The sequence below is a fragment of the Hemitrygon akajei genome, chromosome 8, assembly GCF_048418815.1.
Source record: "Hemitrygon akajei chromosome 8, sHemAka1.3, whole genome shotgun sequence".
Lineage (NCBI taxonomy): Eukaryota > Metazoa > Chordata > Chondrichthyes > Myliobatiformes > Dasyatidae > Hemitrygon > Hemitrygon akajei.
In genome coordinates this window covers 60,593,054-60,610,764 of record NC_133131.1, presented here as the reverse complement: position 1 = coordinate 60,610,764, position 17,711 = coordinate 60,593,054, and the positions used below count along the sequence as shown (strand labels likewise).

General features: G+C 40.9%; 1 protein-coding gene across 1 annotated transcript in view; it reads left to right on the top strand.

The window, feature by feature from the left end:
* The first annotated feature begins 343 nt into the window (after nucleotides 1–343).
* Nucleotides 344–17,711, top strand: part of LOC140731916 (uncharacterized) — a 29,558-nt gene continuing 12,190 nt past the window's right edge. Inside the window, exon 1 of the mRNA XM_073053903.1 lies at nucleotides 344–392. The gene's annotated coding sequence lies outside the window, so the exon portion shown is untranslated. The remainder of the gene's footprint in view (nucleotides 393–17,711) is intronic.

Sequence of the window (17,711 nt, the reverse complement as noted above, 5' to 3'; positions counted from 1 at the left end):
AACTGCAGAGTTCATCCTTCATTTTGTGTGTATGTGTTTACATTTCCAGCAACAGCAGAGTCTCTTGTGTTTCATATCTGCATCTGTAAGAAGGTTCTACTTTAGCATTAGATATGTGGAAAGTTTTCTGATATTAAGTGTATTGTTTATTGGAGCTTCTTTCTGCGTTAAAAGAGCTGCTGAGTTTCTACACACAAAAAACTGAGGTATGGACATGGAACCGGTGGTTGCAGGACCTTTCAATGGCACCATGATTACCCATAAATCCTGGCGCTAAAACTTTTCGCCGTCACTGAAGCACCGAACGAATGCGCAGGCGTCAAGGCTGCGGATGGTTCCCGAATATCGCGCATGCGCACAGTACACAAAAGGATCAGGAGTAATGGCGGCAGGTAAGTACCTTGGGAAATCGGCTCCAGGTAAGAGAGGCGATTTTGCGGGTGAGGATTTTCAACCCCGACTTCGGGACAATTGCTGTGAACTGCGGACACCGTAGCCTACAAACCCGGTACAGTCCGGTTCTCTTCCCTCTCTCTCAGCCCCACGATCCGTATACGAGCCCCGTAGAGTTTCCGGCTGATGAGGGGAATGGGAACCGACGGATCTCTCAGACAGAGCTGAGCTCCAGCTACCTAAATGCAAGGATTAGAAACTCGGAGAAAGGAAACACAATCTTTTACATCAGCTGTTAAAGAAAATCAGTTTTCTTTTGCAATCACAAACAAGAGAAAATATCCAGTTGCTGGAAATCCAAGCAAAACACAAATTTATGGAGGAACTCAGCAATAGTACTCTTTTCCATAAGGTGCTGCCTTGCCTGCTGAGTTCATCCAGCATTTTGTGTGTGTTGCTTGTTCTACCTCCTCTTGGTCTGGACATTTCTACCTGTGAGAATATGTTTTGACCCATTCTCTTTGGGGAAAATAATGATATCAAACACCTTTGCCCTGGGCAACAAGTAGCTTTCACATCACAAATGTGCCAGACTCCAATGAGACAGACCACTACCCTTCCCTTCATATTCATTAACATTGCCATCAATGAGTTCACCACCGTCAGTCACTTAGGGGAGGGTTCAGGGGAAAGAATTATGTACAATACAGAAACTGTTACCTGTGTGTATTGTGGCAATGCAAAAGTTGCTGGAGAATTTGCAAGTGTGAGGAAGTCGAGTGATATTTGGAAATCTGACTTTTTAAAGCATCATTTAGCAAGCAAATCAGATATGGACGGTGTGCAAAAGCTGGAGTGAGTTATCCTTCATAACCCTTTACAGGCCTGCTACATAGGTTGTGTGAGAGTGTAGATGAACTTGATCAAACCCAGAAGAGATCAAAGTTCTTATTAACAGTGATTTGTTAGCTGTTAAAATAAATACCTCTCTATTTAAAATTCCGTGGCACATGTTGTTGTCACTGGGTAAAAGTTGCACAGCACAAGATTTTTTGGTACAGTGGTCATTACAAATTAGACGGGACGTTGGTGGGAAGGTGGGGAGACTTCCAGTGTCCTTGATACCCTCACCAACAAGATGTGCATCCAGCTTCAGCTTGTAATCCTGCACATTAGGGAGTTGGAGCTGGAAATGGATGAATTCCAGATCATCTGGGAGTTGAAGGGGGTGATGGATATGACATGAAGAGAGGTGAGTTGCACCCAAGGTGCAGGAGACAGGAAGCTGGGTGAGAGTCAGGAAGGTGAATGAGGTTTAATAGCCATTGCAGAGTACTCTTGTGGCCATCCCAAACATCAACAGGATTGTGGCACTTTAGAAACTGTTAGGGGGGCATTACCTCGCAGAGGAACGTTAAAGTGCTGACCGGGGGACTTGTTACTTCGGGAATTAAAACTGGCAGAGGTCAAATATCTTAGTGGTAAGGCTTGGTCATGCTATTGTGTGGTGGTGTGGGGGTGTGTGGTTAAACTAAAGTTGCGGGGGGATTGGAGTCAGAATGCCAGAACAGATAGTGGAGAGAGTAAATTGAAATGACTTATATACTTCATATAATGAGGAATGGAAATCTTTACATTACTTTTCCAATATTTTTATTAGTTTCTACATAGAAGAATACAGAGTACAAGAAAGTGTATATAAAAGGTCAAAAAAGATTTTAAAAAAACTACCAATTACATTACATCTATTCATAATAACAATCACAATACCCTGTATTCATATGTTAATCAATAGTTATGTTGAACTATACTAATTTATTACAAAAGAATAATCTAACCCCTACCAAGACCGAAGCTGTTCATTAAGGAGAAAAGAAGGTAAAATACATTCTCATGTAATACAAGTTAATAATAGCTAACATCTGAGTTTAAACAATGAATTGAAGGTTTTGAAAATTATTCAGTAAAGATCCCCCCAATGTTTGAAAGTCTTGACGAGATTCAGAAATTGAACAATGAATCTTCTCTAAATCTAAACGTGACATAACATTGTGTAACCATTGAGCATGAGTAGGAAGGAAAACATCTTTCCATTTAAACAAAAGCATCCTCCTAGCTATAAGAGCTAAAGGCCAAAACATGTAAATCAGATGCCTTCAGCTTAATATCTTATCCTGCAACAATACTGAATAGGGCCGTCAGAGGGTTAGGCTTAAAATTGACTTTAAAAAGTAAGGAAAAAGTTTGAAAAACTTCCTTCCAATATTTTTCAAGATTTGGACAAGTCCAAAACATATGAATTAATGAAGCTTCTCCATTATTACATCTGTCACAGTAGGAAGCTATATCTGAATAAAAATGAGAAAGCTTATCCTTAGTCATATGAGCTCTATGTACCACCTTAAATTGTATGAGGGAATGACGAGCACAGAGCGATGAAGTATTAACCAGTTTAAAAATGTCATTCCAAGTTTCCTCAGATATTGATGCCTGTAAATCTTGCTCCCAGAGATTCTTAATTTTGTCTGAGTGAATATTCCTTGTCTCCAGTAACATACAATAAACATTAGATATTGAACCATTATGAAAAGGTGTCAAATTAAAAGTTACATCTAGTAAGTTCTCATCTGAACTTATAGGGAATGTACATAATTGAGATCTTAAAAAGTCTCTGATTTGTCAATATCTAAAAAAGTGAGTTTTGGGTAAGCTACAGTTAGCTGACAATTGCTCAAATGAAAAAAAGGTTTCCTCCAAGAAACAGATCCCAAAAACATTTAATACCCAACTGTCCCATTCCTTAAAAGCTAAATCAGTCATGGAGGTTTAAAAAAATTAGAATAAATGGGACTTGAAAGGGAAAATCTCAATAAACCAAGGTGTTTTCTAAATTTTATCTAGATCCTCAGAGTATGTTTAACTATTAAATTATCAGTTAGTAAGGATCCAAGAAGAGAAATAATAGAAAATTTATTAACAGAGTAAGTTTCTAAAGAAACTCATACCAGACAATCTACAAGATTAATATAATATAGCCAAATTGTAAGATATATATTAACTGCCCAGTAATAAAACCTAAAATTACCGTAGATGTCGGATTATAAGCCGCTACTTTTTTCCCACATTTTGAACAGCTTTGAACTCTGCGGCCTTTAATACGGTGCGGCTAATGTATGATTTTTTTCATGCCGCCAAAAACATTTTGCCTCGTAACAGTAGACCAATAAAATTGATGAGTAGTTCACAGAGGTCCAATGAAATTGTACGATAAATCAAGCGCACTTTCACAATTAAATTATTGTAAATCAGTCATTTGTACTCACCCTCATCAACATGGAAAACACTCGAAGAAAAGCATTGTGCTGCCTTTATGGCAGTTATTTAGTTTATAATATTTTCGCTTAGTAATTCATTTTCTAGTTAAAGTTAGAAGTGTTTTAACTATATTTGTTTTCTGTACTACATTGCGGGATGCTATGACGTCACACCCGGTTTCGCCGCGTCTTGTGGGAAAAATGCTGTTTGCGATAAACGGGAAGGCGGGGGGGAGCACATTACGCGAGCGGCATTGGATCTGAGCGAACGCTACTTTTAAGTTAAAGGCGACCAATAACTTTTCCTGGTAGGCTGCAGTATATATATTTTTTACCAGTCGTTAGGAGATATTGGAATGTTGTTCAGTAAAAAAGTATACGCAACGTATATTTAAAAGTAGCCGCGTTACAGGCACGGTTCGAAAAAAAGCATTTGCAATATGTATTTGTTTATGTTACCATATGGATTTAATTAAAAGTTAAAAAATCCTCACGTGTAATATCTTTCTGTGTAAATATCTCATATTACAACGTGGGACACCTGCGGCCGAAAATCCGGTGCGGCCTAAAATCCGGTGCGGCCTGTACAAGTAAAAAATTGATTTTCTTTCTAAAATTAGAGCCAGCGGCTTTTAATCATGTGCGCTCTGTAGTCCGGAATCTATGGTAGGTAAGGCTAAACCAGACTTTTTAGATTTTTGAAGATGAACTTTATTTTAACGTTTATTTTTCCATATGTAAGAGGATAAAATAGAATCAAGAGAGTCAAAAAAGGATATAGGAATAAAAACAGGTAAAGCCTGAAAAAGATGTATAAATTTAGGTAGATTATTTATTTTAATAGAATTAATTCGTCCAATCAAAGATATTGAAAAGGTGACCAATTTAATGGTATCCTTTTTACATGATTCAAAAAGTAAGAAAGTTATCTTTAAACAGGTGTTTGTAATTCTTAGTGACTGTTACACCCAAATAAGTAAATTGATTCCTTACAACTTTAAAAGGGAGGTTAGTATTAATTGATACCAAATTATTTAAAGGAAATAATTCACTCTTATGTAGGTTCAATTTATATCCTGAAAACTGGCTAAAACAGGAGAGTAAAGAAAGTATGCAAGGTAACGAGGTCTCAACATTAGAGATAAACAGCAATATATCAGCGGTGTAAGGTGAAATTTTGTGAGTAATACCTCTCCTTAAAATACCACAGATATCATTAAATTCTCAAAAAGCAATGACAAGAGGTTCTAAAGCTAGATCAAAGAGCAAAGGGATCAACAGACAGCCTTGCCTAGTTCGGCAATGAAGTTTAAATTGTTTGGAATTTTGAAAATTAGTAACAACCCAGGCAGAAGGTGATAGATAAAGTAATTTAATCCATTGAATAAAATCTGGTCCAAAATTAAACTTTTCTAAGGTTTTAAATAAATAGTTCCATTCAACCTGATCAAAGGCCTTCTTAGCATCTAAGGATATCGCACATTCCGATAACTCCAGGGAGGGAGAGTAAATAACATTTAATACACGGTGTATATTAAAAAGGGAATGTTGGTTTGTAATAAAACCAGTCTGATCATCAGAAATAATAGAAGGTAGAATATTTTCAATCCTGCACGCCGGAACTTTAGAAAAGATTTTAGTATCAACATTGAGTAATGAAATTGGCCTGTATGAAGAGCATTCAGTTGGGTCCTTGTTCTCCTTTAGGATAAGCGAAATAGAGGCTTCATAGAAAGATTAAGGCAAGCTACTCAATTTGAAAGAATCCAAAAAGACTAAGCGTAACTGCGGTATAATTAATGAAGAAAAAGCCTTATAAAATTCTCCAGAAAATCCATCTGGACCTGGAGCCTTCCCAGAGTGTAATAAACGTATATCCTCAGCAATTTCCTCATAAGAAATGGGTTGATCCATCTGTTTACAATTATCTGCAGAAAGTGCAGGAATATTTAATTGATCTAGAAAATTATTCATTATTATCTTTAGGGGAATCAGAACTATAAAGTTTAGAATAGAATTCTGTAAAGGTATCATTTATTTCAGAGTGATAAGTTGTCCTATCACCATTAGTTTTGCAAATTCCTTTAATTTGTCGTTTAACTACAGAAGTTTTTAATTGGTTGGCCAATACTTTGCCTGATTTATCTCCATGAATGTAAAATTGAATTTTATCTTTAAGAAGTTGAGTTTCAATTGGATTCAACAGAAGATCATATTTAGTTTTAACTTCAACGCATCTTTTATATAAAACAGGATCTGGAGCTATAGCATATTTTTGATCTAGTTGTTTCAATTGATTGGCTAATTCAATTCTTTCTTTATAAGAGTTATTCTTAACACTTGAAGTATAAGAAATAATTTGACCTCCAATATAGGCTTGGAAAGTATCCCATACAATAAGATTAGAAGTCTCTTCCTTTTTATTCTCTTCAAAAAACAAAATAATATGCCTGTCTAGATATTTAAAAAAATCCTTACCAGATAACAAAGTTGTACTAAAATGCCAAATTCTGTTTGTTTGAGGAAGCCCAGGGAGATTTAAAGATAGAAATACAGGGGCATGATCTGAAACAGCAATCTCTTTATATTCACAGGAACAAACTGATAAAATCATTTGACTGTCAATAAAAAAAATCAATCCTGGAATATGTATGATGAACATGGGAAAAAAATGAGTACACCCTATCTAAAAGGTGTAAGAAATGCCAAATATCAACATTGCAATAAAAAAAGATTGAATAAACAAAGCTGATTTATTAAAAGACGCTGGTTTAGAAGATGATCGGTCTAAAATTGGGTCTAGCCAGCAGTTAAAATCTCCTCCCATCACTAAAGAATAAAGACTCTGATCTGGTAAAAATGAAATAAAAAATGCTCAAAGAATCTTGGATCATCTATATTTGAGGCATACACATTGGCAAATACTATTAATTTATTATCTAGTTTTCCTGAAACTAACAAAATGTCCATTCGTATCAGACACTACTTTATGTTGGAGAAAGGAAAGTGTATTATCTATAAGAATCGTAACTCCTCTAGATATGGCTTGAAAAGACGAATGAAAACAAAGTCCGTTCCAACAGCTAAAAAGACATAGATTATCACATTTGCGTATGTGAGTTTCTTGTAAAAAAAATAAGGACCTTAAATTCCCTAATGTAAGAAAAAAACCTTGTTATGTTTGAAAGGGTGATTTAACCCTTTCACGTTAAAACTGAGTAAATTAATAGTTTGGTCCATTTTTAGAATTATTTAAAGGAAAGGTTAAAACATAAGTTAAAACCAATCCATAAACCTTGAGAAATGGTAACCAAGAAACAAGTTGGCTAAAAAAAATCGAAAACAGCTTCTGAGAGAAAAAAAAACCCTCACCCACCTCCCAAAGAAAGAAAACAGATCAATAGAAAGCTGGCATCTACAACTACGGACAACCCCCCAAAAAACCTGGTGATCGCTCCAATTAGTTTCAAGTTTGTTTCTATTCCAACCTAGATTAAACAATATCCAAACAGGAAATTCAATTCCTGTATATCAAAAATACAGTATTAAAAAATACAAAAGGAAATTAGTTACAAAGGTTTACCAAAAGTAAAAGATACCTTTATTCATACTAAAAGACATTAAACCTTATATCTTCATGAAAAAACAGGCTGAGCAGTTAGCTTTCAAATTAAAAATAACCTTTATGCTTCGGCATTCAAACAAAACCGTTCAAAGGGTCCATCTTTAATGAGATTCTCAGTCAAACTAAGTAGCCAAGGGATGGGTTAACCCTTGTTAAAAAAAATTCCACCAAAGCTTGTTTAAACTTAGCACATTCCTGCATAACCACAAGCAAATAGTCTTCGAGAATCTTAATATTCCACTCCTTCAACGGGATTTGCGAATTTAAAGTTTCTCATTTAATCTTGTGTCTACATGTAAGGACAAACTAAACAGCTAGCCTTTGGAGTTTAAAAACCTTTGTGTTTCAGCAGTCGAACGAAACCATTCTAAAGAACCATTTTTAAGTGTGATTCTGAGACGAGCTGGATGGCAAAGGGAGGGATTAAAACCCTTGTTAAAAAACATGGACATAACTTCTTTGAATTTAGCATGTTTCTTTATAATCTCAGGCGGGTAATCTGCAACAATTCTAATCTTGCTGCCACGATAATCAATCATGCCTCTTCGATGAGATTCGCGTCTTAACAGTTCCTTTGTTTTAAATTCATGAAAACAAATTATAATGGATCTTGGTCTATCTCTGTTAGGAGGTCTGAACATGGGGGACCTGTGAGCTCGATCAATCATTGGCAAAGATGCCAAAATCCCCAGAAGTAATTCTTGCAGAAAGTTTGCAAAGAATTCCATAGGATGATTACCTTTGATTAATTCTTCAAGACAGAGAACACCTAGGTTGTTCCTTCTACTTTTATTTTCTATGTTGATAATCTTCTGTCTTAACTTTTCGTTGGACTTCGATTGCTTTTCACAAAGCTTTTGCAGTTCATCCACTTCCGTGTCCAGAGAAGACAACATTGCTTCATTATTTTTTATACATTTATCATGTTTGTTAAGAGTTTGCTGAATAGAATCCAGTTTACCATCTGTTTGTTTAAATTCAGAGCTGAATTGTTGAAACTTCTCAGAAGCTTCTCGTGTATGACTTTGCAGCAAATCCATTGTAGAATCCAAAGAAGCAGGGGGATCATCCTTTTTAGTATCTCTGCCACCCCTTGATGTAGCCATAATGAAAAAATATCACACTTAAAAAGGAAGTTTCAAGACTGGAGCAACAGGAGATTGCTGATAGTCCGTCAGCCATGACCAGAAATCTGATAGAAATCTTTATATTACTTCTCCATCTAAATGTGCAATGTGTAATTTATAGTAATTTATAATAAATAGTACAAAGGACAGTCATTATAACACAGAAATACAATTGCATCAGCATGAATTAATCAGTCTGATGACCTGGTGGAAGGAGCTGTCCAGGACCCTGTTGGGCCTGGCTTTTATGCTGCGGTACCATTTCCCGGATGGTAGCAGCTGGAAGTTTGTGGTTGGGGTGACTTGGGTCCCCAGTGATCCTTTGGGCCTTTTTACACACCTGTCTTTGTAAATGTCCTGAATAGTGGGAAGTTCACATTTACAGATGCACTGGGCTGTCTGCACCACTCTCTGCAGAATCCTGCGATTGAGGGAAGTAAAGTTTCTATACCAGGCAGTGATGCAGCCAGTCAGGATGCTCTCAATTGTGCTCCTGTAGAAAGTTCTTAGGATTTGGGGCCCATACCAAACTTCCTCAACCATCTGAGGTGAAACAGGCGCACAGCCGCATATCACACAGTTAGTATGTACAGACCACATGAGATCCTTGGTGATGTTTTATGCCGAGCAATTTAAAGCTATCCACCCTCTGAACCCCAGATCCATTGATGTCAATAGGGGTTAGCCTGTCTCCATTCCTTCTGTAGTCCACAACCAGTTCCCTTGTTTTTGTGTCATTGAGGGAGAGGTTGCTTTCTTGACATCCAGACGGATGTTGTTCAGACAAAGTCAGCAATCAAATGGTTGAGCATGGTGCGATGAATGTGCTGAGCTGTGTATAGCACAATGCAGGAAGCATCGTAGGAAAGCCAGATGAACTCAGGGCATGGAATCATGATATTGTGAACAAATTTGTAGAGAGATTGCAGTCTATGCCAAGAAATAAATGTTGATATAGGAAGTGATTTTAACTTTCCAAATATTGACTGGGACTCCCATACTGTAAAAGGACTAGCTGGGGTAGAGTTTGTCAAATGTGCCCTTAATCAGTATGTAGAATTCCCAATGTAGAAGTGTGCAATAAGCTATTAGGAAATGATCCAGGGCTAGTGACAGAAATTAGTGTATGGGAACACTTAGTATCTAGTGATCATAATGCCATGAGATTCCAAGTAAATATGGAAAAAGAGAGGTCTGGAACACAGGCTGAGATTCTAAATTGGAGACAGGTCAATTTTGATGGTATCAGAAAGGATCTGAGAAGTGTGGATTGGGACATGATGTTTTCTGGAAAAGGAGTACTTGGCAAATCCTTCAGCAGTGGAATTTTGAATGTGCAGAGTTTGTATGAGCCTGCCAAAATAAAGTTGAAAGGTAACTGGTGCAGGGAACCTTGGTTTTCAAGAGATATTGAGGCCCTGGATATTTTGTTCCTCTTAATGCCTCAGACTGTTGGGTCAACCAAGACTCGTTAATGACTACAAATCATAATTTAATGCCCTGAGCATATCTTTTTTTTTTAGTTGTCTACTGTTGGTTTCTAAAAACTTTCCAATAGTTTTTGTTCTATTATTTGCCCTCTCTTTGGCTTTTATGTTGGCTTTGCGTTCCCATTTTAGCCACGGTTGTGTCCTCCTGCCTTTCCAATGCTTCCATTGGGACGTATCTATCACTCAGCTCCGGAATTGCTCCCAGAAACTCCAGCCATTGCTGCTCCATCGTCATTCCTACCAGTTTCCCCTTCCAATTAAGTTTGGACATCTTCTCTGTCATAGGGACATGGAGAAGTTCCATGAAACATGCCATTCAACCCATCTAGTCAATCCGACAATATTTAAAATCTCTAATGCAATGTCCTGCACTGGGAGCACAGCCCTCCGTACCCCTACCATTCAGGTACCTATCCAAATTTCTGTTAAGTGGTGAAGTCGGGCTGGCATGAACCACTTGTGCTGGCATCTCATTCCACACTGTCACAACCATTTCAGTGAAGAGTTTTTCCACATGTTCCCATTAAATTTTTACCTTCCCCACTTACCCATGACCTCTGGTTGTCATCCACCCAACCTCAGTGGAAAAAGCCTGCTTGCATTTACCCTATCTATACCCTCATAATTGTGTATACTTTGAACAAATCCTCAGAGCAATGTATAATTTCCTTGTTTATGTTTGGAGCCTTTTTTAGGTGTATAAGATGATCATGTGGATAACCAGAGGCTTTTTACCAGAGCTGAAATGGCTAACATGAGAGGGCACAGTTTTAAGGTGCTTGAAAATGTGTACTAAGGGGATGTCAATAGACAATAGGTGCAGAAGTAGACCATTTGGCCCTTCGAGCCTGCACCACCATTCTGAGATCATGGCTGATCATCTACTATCAATACCCGGTTCCTGCCTTGTCCCCATATCCCGTGATTCCCCTATCCATAAGATACCTATCTAGCTCCTTCTTGAAAGCATCCAGAGAATTGGCCTCCACTACCTTCTGAGGCAGTGCATTCCAGACCCCCACAACTCTCTGGGAGAAGAAGTTTTTCCTTAACTCTGTCCTAAATGACCTACCCCTTATTCTCAAACCATGCTCTCTGGTACTGGACTCTCCCAGCATCTGGAACATATTTCCTGCCTCTATCTTGTCCAATCCGTTAATAATCTTATATGTTTCAATCAGATCCCCTCACAATCTCCTTAATTCCAGTGTGTACAAGCCCAGTCTCTCTAACCTCTCTGCGTAAGACAGTCCAGACATCCCAAGAATTAACCTCGTGAATCTACGCTGCACTTCCTCTATAGCCAGGATGTCCTTCCTTAACCCTGGAGACCAAAACTGTACACAATACTCCAGGTGTGGTCTCACCAGGGCTCTGTACAAATGCAAGAGGATTTCCTTGCTCTTGTACTCAATTCCCTTTGTAATAAAGGCCAACATTCCATTAGCCTTCTTCACTGCCTGCTGCACTTGTTCATTCACCTTCAGTGACTGATGAACAAGGACTCCTAGATCTCTTTGTATTTCTCCCTTACCTAACTCTACACTGTTCAGATAATAATCTGCCTTCCTGTTCTTACTCCCAAAATGGATAACCTCACACTTATTCACACTAAACGTCATCTGCCAAGTATCTGCCCACTCACCCAGCCTATCCAAGTCTCCCTGAATTCTCCTAACATCCTCATCACATGTCACACTGCCACCCAGCTTAGCCATGAGCTCTGATTTTACCCACCAATCTCCTATGTGGGACCTTATCAAGTGCCTTCTGAAAATCAAGGTACACTACATCTACTGGATCTCCCTTGTCTAACTTCCTGGTTACATCCTCGAAAAACTCCAATAGATTAGTCAAGGATGATTTGCCCTTGGTAAATCCATGCAGGCTCGGCCCAATTCAATCACTGCTATCTAGATATGCCAGTATTTCATCTTTAATAATGGACTCAAATGTCGGGTAAGTATTTCACACAGAGAGTGGTGGATGCATGGAATTCACTGCCAGTGGCAGTGGTTGAGGCAGATACAATAGGGTCTTTTAAGAGACTCTTAGATAAGTACATGGAGCTTAGAAAGATAGAGGGCTATGTGTTAGGGAAATTTTAGGCAGTTTCTAGAGTAGGTTACATGGTTGGCACAACTTAGACCCTTCAGGCCACAGTAATATATTGTAGATTTCTATGTTAAACAGCAAAACAACATTGGCTGTTCTCCAATCCTCTGTACCTCCTCCTGTCACCAAGATGATTTAATTATCTCTGCTAGGGGCCCCAACAATTTCTGCACTTACCTCCCATAGGAGGGAGATTTATCCACCCTAGTCTACCTCAGGATAGCAAACATCTCTTCTTTAATCTGTACTGGGTCCACCATGTTAATGCCACCTTCCCACACTTCCATAGACTCTGTGTCCATCTCCTGAGTAAATAGAGATGATCTTCCCAGTCTGCTTTGGTTCCAAACATGGATTACCATTCTGGTCTTCCAGAGGACCAACTTTGTCCCTTGCAATACCTTTGCTCTAAATCTATCTCTAGAATCCCTGAGATTATCCTTTATCTTCTCTGTGAGGGCATCTCATGCCTTCTTTTAGCCATCCTGATTTATTTCTTATTTGTTCTCTTGTATTTCTTATACACCATAAGAACCTGCCTGCCTATCCCTGTTATGCAACTCCATTTTGTGCTTCACCAGGGTCTCAATATCTCTTGCAAACCAAAGTTTCTATCTTTTACCTTTGAAGGCCTCTCATTTACCAATCACACCTTTGCCATAAAGCAGCCTGTCCCAGTCCACAGGTGCTAGATCCTAGTGTCATAATCCAGTTGTTGATCCATACCCTGAACACATCCACCTTTCCTACGCTGCTCCTTATATTGAAATATACAGGAATATACTTTGAAATATGCATATTCACTGCACCATGATCAACTTTTTCATTCCTGACTCTATCTGAGGTCTGAACAGCATCTGTCTCCACAACCTCTCCACTGTCCTCCACAACTCCTCCACTGTCTGTTCTGTTATTCAGGCTCCCATTCACCCTGCAACTTTAGTTTAACCCCACCCCCACCTCCCAACCCCCCCACCCCCACCTCCCAACCCCCCCACCCCCACCTCCCAACCCCCCCACCCCCACCTCCCAACCCCCCCACCCCCACCTCCCAACTCCCAACCCCCAAACCCTCCATCCCCCAAACCCTCCAACCTCCAAACCCTCCAACCTCCAACCATGCAGCTCTATCACCCTTTTGGCTTTCATCTCCCAGAGATGAGATTTGAGGCTTTGACTCAAGAGATTCTGGCAGTTTTGGCAGTTGGACTGTGCAATCAAGTCTTTCAAGATTTGAATAGCTCAGACTCAGCAGAAAGCAGCTGATTGGGCAATCGAGCTCAGGTGACCAAGCAGTTTGAAAAGCTCAAACAAATAAATAGAGGGGTAGCTCAAGCAGAGTAGTCTGTGGAAAGCAGCTAGTGAGTGAGTGGGCCAGTGAAGGAGTGGAGATTTGCTTTGACTCGAGAGGCTTCGACGAGAAGAGGCGGAGGACGTTTGTTCCCAGTTAGTCTTTACAATGCCTCCTGAGACGGTGATGTGCTTCTCCTGTGAGATGTGGCAGTCTTGGGGGAACTCCCCTCTCCCGCAGAGTCACATCTGCCAGAAGTGCATGCACCTGGGCGATCTGGAAGACTGTGTGAGGAATCTGGAGCAGCAGCTGGATGACCTTCGACTCATAAGGGAGAAGGAGGCAGTCATAGATGAGAGCTACAGGGAGATAGTCGCACCTAGGCTGCCGGAAGCAGGTCGTTGGGTGACAGTCAGAGGGAGAAAGCGAAGGTGAGTAGACAGGTAGTGCAGAGCACTACCTGTAGGCATTCCCCTAAATAATAAGTTTACTGTCCTGGATACTGTTGGTGAGGATGACCGACCAGGTGTGAGCCACAGTGGCAGGGCCTCTGGCACTGAGTCTGACCCTGTGGTGCAGAAGGATGGGACGGAGAAGAGGAGAGCTGTTGTCATTGGAGACTCAATAGTCAGGGGAGCAGACAGGAGATTTTGTGGATGTGAGAAGGACACTCACATGATTTGTTGCCTCCTGGGTGCCTCTGACCGGGTGCATGACATCCTGGTATGAGAGGGAAAGCGACCAGAAGTCGTGATACATGTTGGTACCAGTAACATAGGCAGGAAGAAGGATGAGGCCCTGAAGTGTGAGTTTCGGGAACTAGGCAGAAGGCTGAAGAATAGGACCTCAAGGGTGACGTTCTCAGGATTGCTGCCAGTGCTATGTGATAGTGATGGTAAGAATTGGAGGAGATGGCAGTTGAGTGCGTGGCTGAGGAGTTGGTGCAGGGGGCAGGGTTTTAGATTTTTGAATCATTGGGATCTCTTCTGGGGAAGGTGGGACCTGTACAGATTGGATGGGTTGCACCTGAACTCGAGGGGAAGCAATATCCTTGCAGGTAGGTTTGCTAGAATGGTTCGGGAAGGTTTAAACTAATTTGCAAGGGGGATGGGACCCGGAGCGATAGAGGAGTGAAAGAAGTGCATGGAGTAAAGCCAGATCTAACATATAGAGAGGCTTTGAGGGAAGAGAAGCAGAATAAAGGGTGTAAAGGTAGTAAGGTAGAAGGGTTAAAGTGTGTGTACTTCAAAGCAAGAAAAATCAGGAACAAAGGTGATGAACTGAAAGCTTGGATACATACATGGAATTATGATGTGGTGGCCATTATGGAGACTTGGCTGGCACCAGGGCAGGAATGGATTCTCAATATTCCTGGATTTCAGTGCTTTAAAAGGGATAGAGGGGGGAAGGGGAGGAGGAGTGGCATTACTGGTCAGGGATACTACTACAGCTACAGAAAGGGTGGGTAATATAGCAGGATCCTCTTTTGAGTCAATGTGGGTGGTAGTCAGGAAGAGGAAGGGTGTAGTTACTCTACTGGGGGTATTCTATAGGCCCCGTGGTAGCAGCAGAGATACCAAGGAGCAGATTGGGAGGCAGATTTTGGAAAGTTGCAAAAATAACAGGGTTGTTACCATGGGTGACTTTAACTTCCCTAATATTGATTGGCACTTGATTAGTTCCAAGGGTTTAGATGGGGCAGAGTTTGTTAAGTGTGTCCAGGATGGATTCCTGTCACAGTATGTTGACAGGCCGACTAGGAGGAATGCCATACTAGATCTAGTATTAGGTAATGAACCGGGTCAGGTCACATCTGTCAGTGGGTGAACATTTGGGGGACAGTGATCACCACTCCCTGGCCTTTAGCATTATCATGGAAAAGGAAATAATCAGAGAGGACGGCAACATTTTTAATTGGGGAAGGGCAAATTATGAGGCTATAAGGCTAGAACTTGCCGGTGTGAATTGGGATGATGTTTTTGCAAGGAAATGTGCTATGGACATGTGGTCGATGTTTAAGGATCTCTTGCAGGATGTTAGGGATAAGTTTGTCCCGTTGAGGAAGAGAGGAAATAGGGTGAAGGAACCATGGGTGACAAGTGAGGTGGAAAATCTAGTCAGGTGGAAGAAGGCAGCATACATGAGGTTTAGGAAGCAAGGATCAGATGGGTCAATTGAGGAATATAGTGTAGCAAGAAAGGAGCTTAAGAAGGGGCTGAGAAGAGCAAGAAGGGGGCATGAGAAAGCCTTGGCGAGTAGGGTAAAGGAAAACCCCAAGGCATTCTTCAATTATGTGAAGAACAAAAGGATGACAGGAGTGAAGGTAGGACCGATCAGAGATAAAAGTGGGAAGATGTGCCTGGAGGCTGTGGAAGTGAGCGAGGTCCTCAATGAATACTTCTCTTCGGTATTCACCAATGAGAGGGAAGTTGATGATGGTGAGGACAGTATGAGTGAGGTTGATGTTCTGGAGCATGTTGATATTAAGGGAGAGGAGGTGTTGGAGTTGTTAAAATACATTAGGATGGATAAGTCCCCGTGGCATGACGGAATCTTCCCCAGGCTGCTCCACGAGGCGAGGGAAGAGATTGCTGAGCCTCTGGCTAGGATCTTTATGTCCTCGTTGTCCACGGGAATGGTACTGGCGGTTTGGAGGGAGGTGAATGTTGTCTGCTTGTTCAAAAAAAGGTAGTAGGGATAGTCCGGGTAATTATAGACCAGTGATCCTTACGTCTATGGTGGGAAAGCTGTTGGAAAAGATTCTTAGAGAGAGGATCTATAGGCATTTGGAGAATCATGGTCTGATCAGGGACAGTCAGCATGGCTTTGTGAAGGGCAGATCGTGTCTAACAAGCCTGATAGAGTTCTTTGAGGAGGTGACCAGGCATATAGATGAGGGTAGTGCAGTGGATGTGATCTATATGGATTTTAGTAAGGCATTTGACAAGGTTCCACACAGTAGGCTTATTCAGAAACTCAGAAGGCATGGGATCCAGGGAAGTTTGGCCAGGTGGATTCAGAATTGGCTTGTCTGAAGAAGGCAGAGGGTTGTGGTGGAGGGAGTACATTCAGATTGGAGGGTTGTGACCAGTGGTGTCCCACAAGGATCTGTTCTGGGACCTCTACTTTTTATTATTAACGACCTGGATGTGGGGGTAGAAGAGGGGATGGCAAGTTTGCAGACGACACAAAGGTTGGTGGTGTTGTAGATAGTGTACAGGATTGTCGAAGATTGCAGAGAGACATTGATAGGATGCAGAAGTGGGCTGAGAAGTGGCAGATGGAGTTCAATCCGGAGAAGTGTGAAGTGGTACACTTTGGAAGGACAAACTCCAAGACAGAGTACAAAGTAAATGGCAGGATACTTGGTAGTGTGGAGGAGCAGAGGGATCTGGGGTTACATGTCCACAGATCCCTGAAAGTTGCCTCACAGGTACATAGGGTAGTTAAGAAAGCTTATGGGGTGTTAGCTTTCATAAGTCGAGGGATAGAGTTTAAGAGACGTGATGTAGTGATGCAGCTCTATAAAACTCTAGTTAGGCCACACACGGAGTACTGTGTCCAGTTCTGGTCGCCTCACTATAGGAAGGATGTGGAAGCATTGGAAAGGGTACAGAGGAGAGTTACCAGGATGCTGCCTGGTTTAGAGAGTATGGATTATGATCAGAGATTAAGGGAGCTAGGGCTTTACTCTTTGGAGAGCAGGATGAGAGGAGACATGATAGAGGTGTACAAGATATTAAGAGGAATAGACAGAGTGGACAGCCAACGCCTCTTCCCCAGGGCACCACTGCTCCGTACAAGAGGACATGGCTTTAAGGTAAGGGGAGGGAAGTTCAAGGGGCATATTAGAGGAAGGTTTTTTACTCCGAGAGTGGTTGGTGCATGGAATGCACTGCCTGAGTCAGCGGTGAAGGCAGATACACTAGTGAAGTTTAAGAGACTACTAGACAGGTATATGGAGGAATTTAAGGTGGGGGGGTTATATGGGAGGCAGGGTTTGAGGGTCGGCACAACATTGTGGGCCGAAGGGCCTGTAATGTGCTGTACTATTCTATGTTCTATGAGGCACATACCAGGTACAGACAGATAAGAAGAAATGGGGTACTGATGAAGTACAGGAAATTGAAGTGATCTCTTATGAAAGAAATAAATGGAGGCTTGAGGTTCCCCCAGCAGACAAGGTGAAGGAGAATCCTCAGGAGCTGTGCGCTTATTTTAAGAACAAAAAGGTGGCAAGGGAAAAAAAATAATCCTCTGGAAGATCAGAATGGTAATCCATATGAGGAGGCAAAGTACAAACCCCATTTCCAGAAAAGTTGGGATATTTTCCAAAATGCAATGAAAACAAAAATC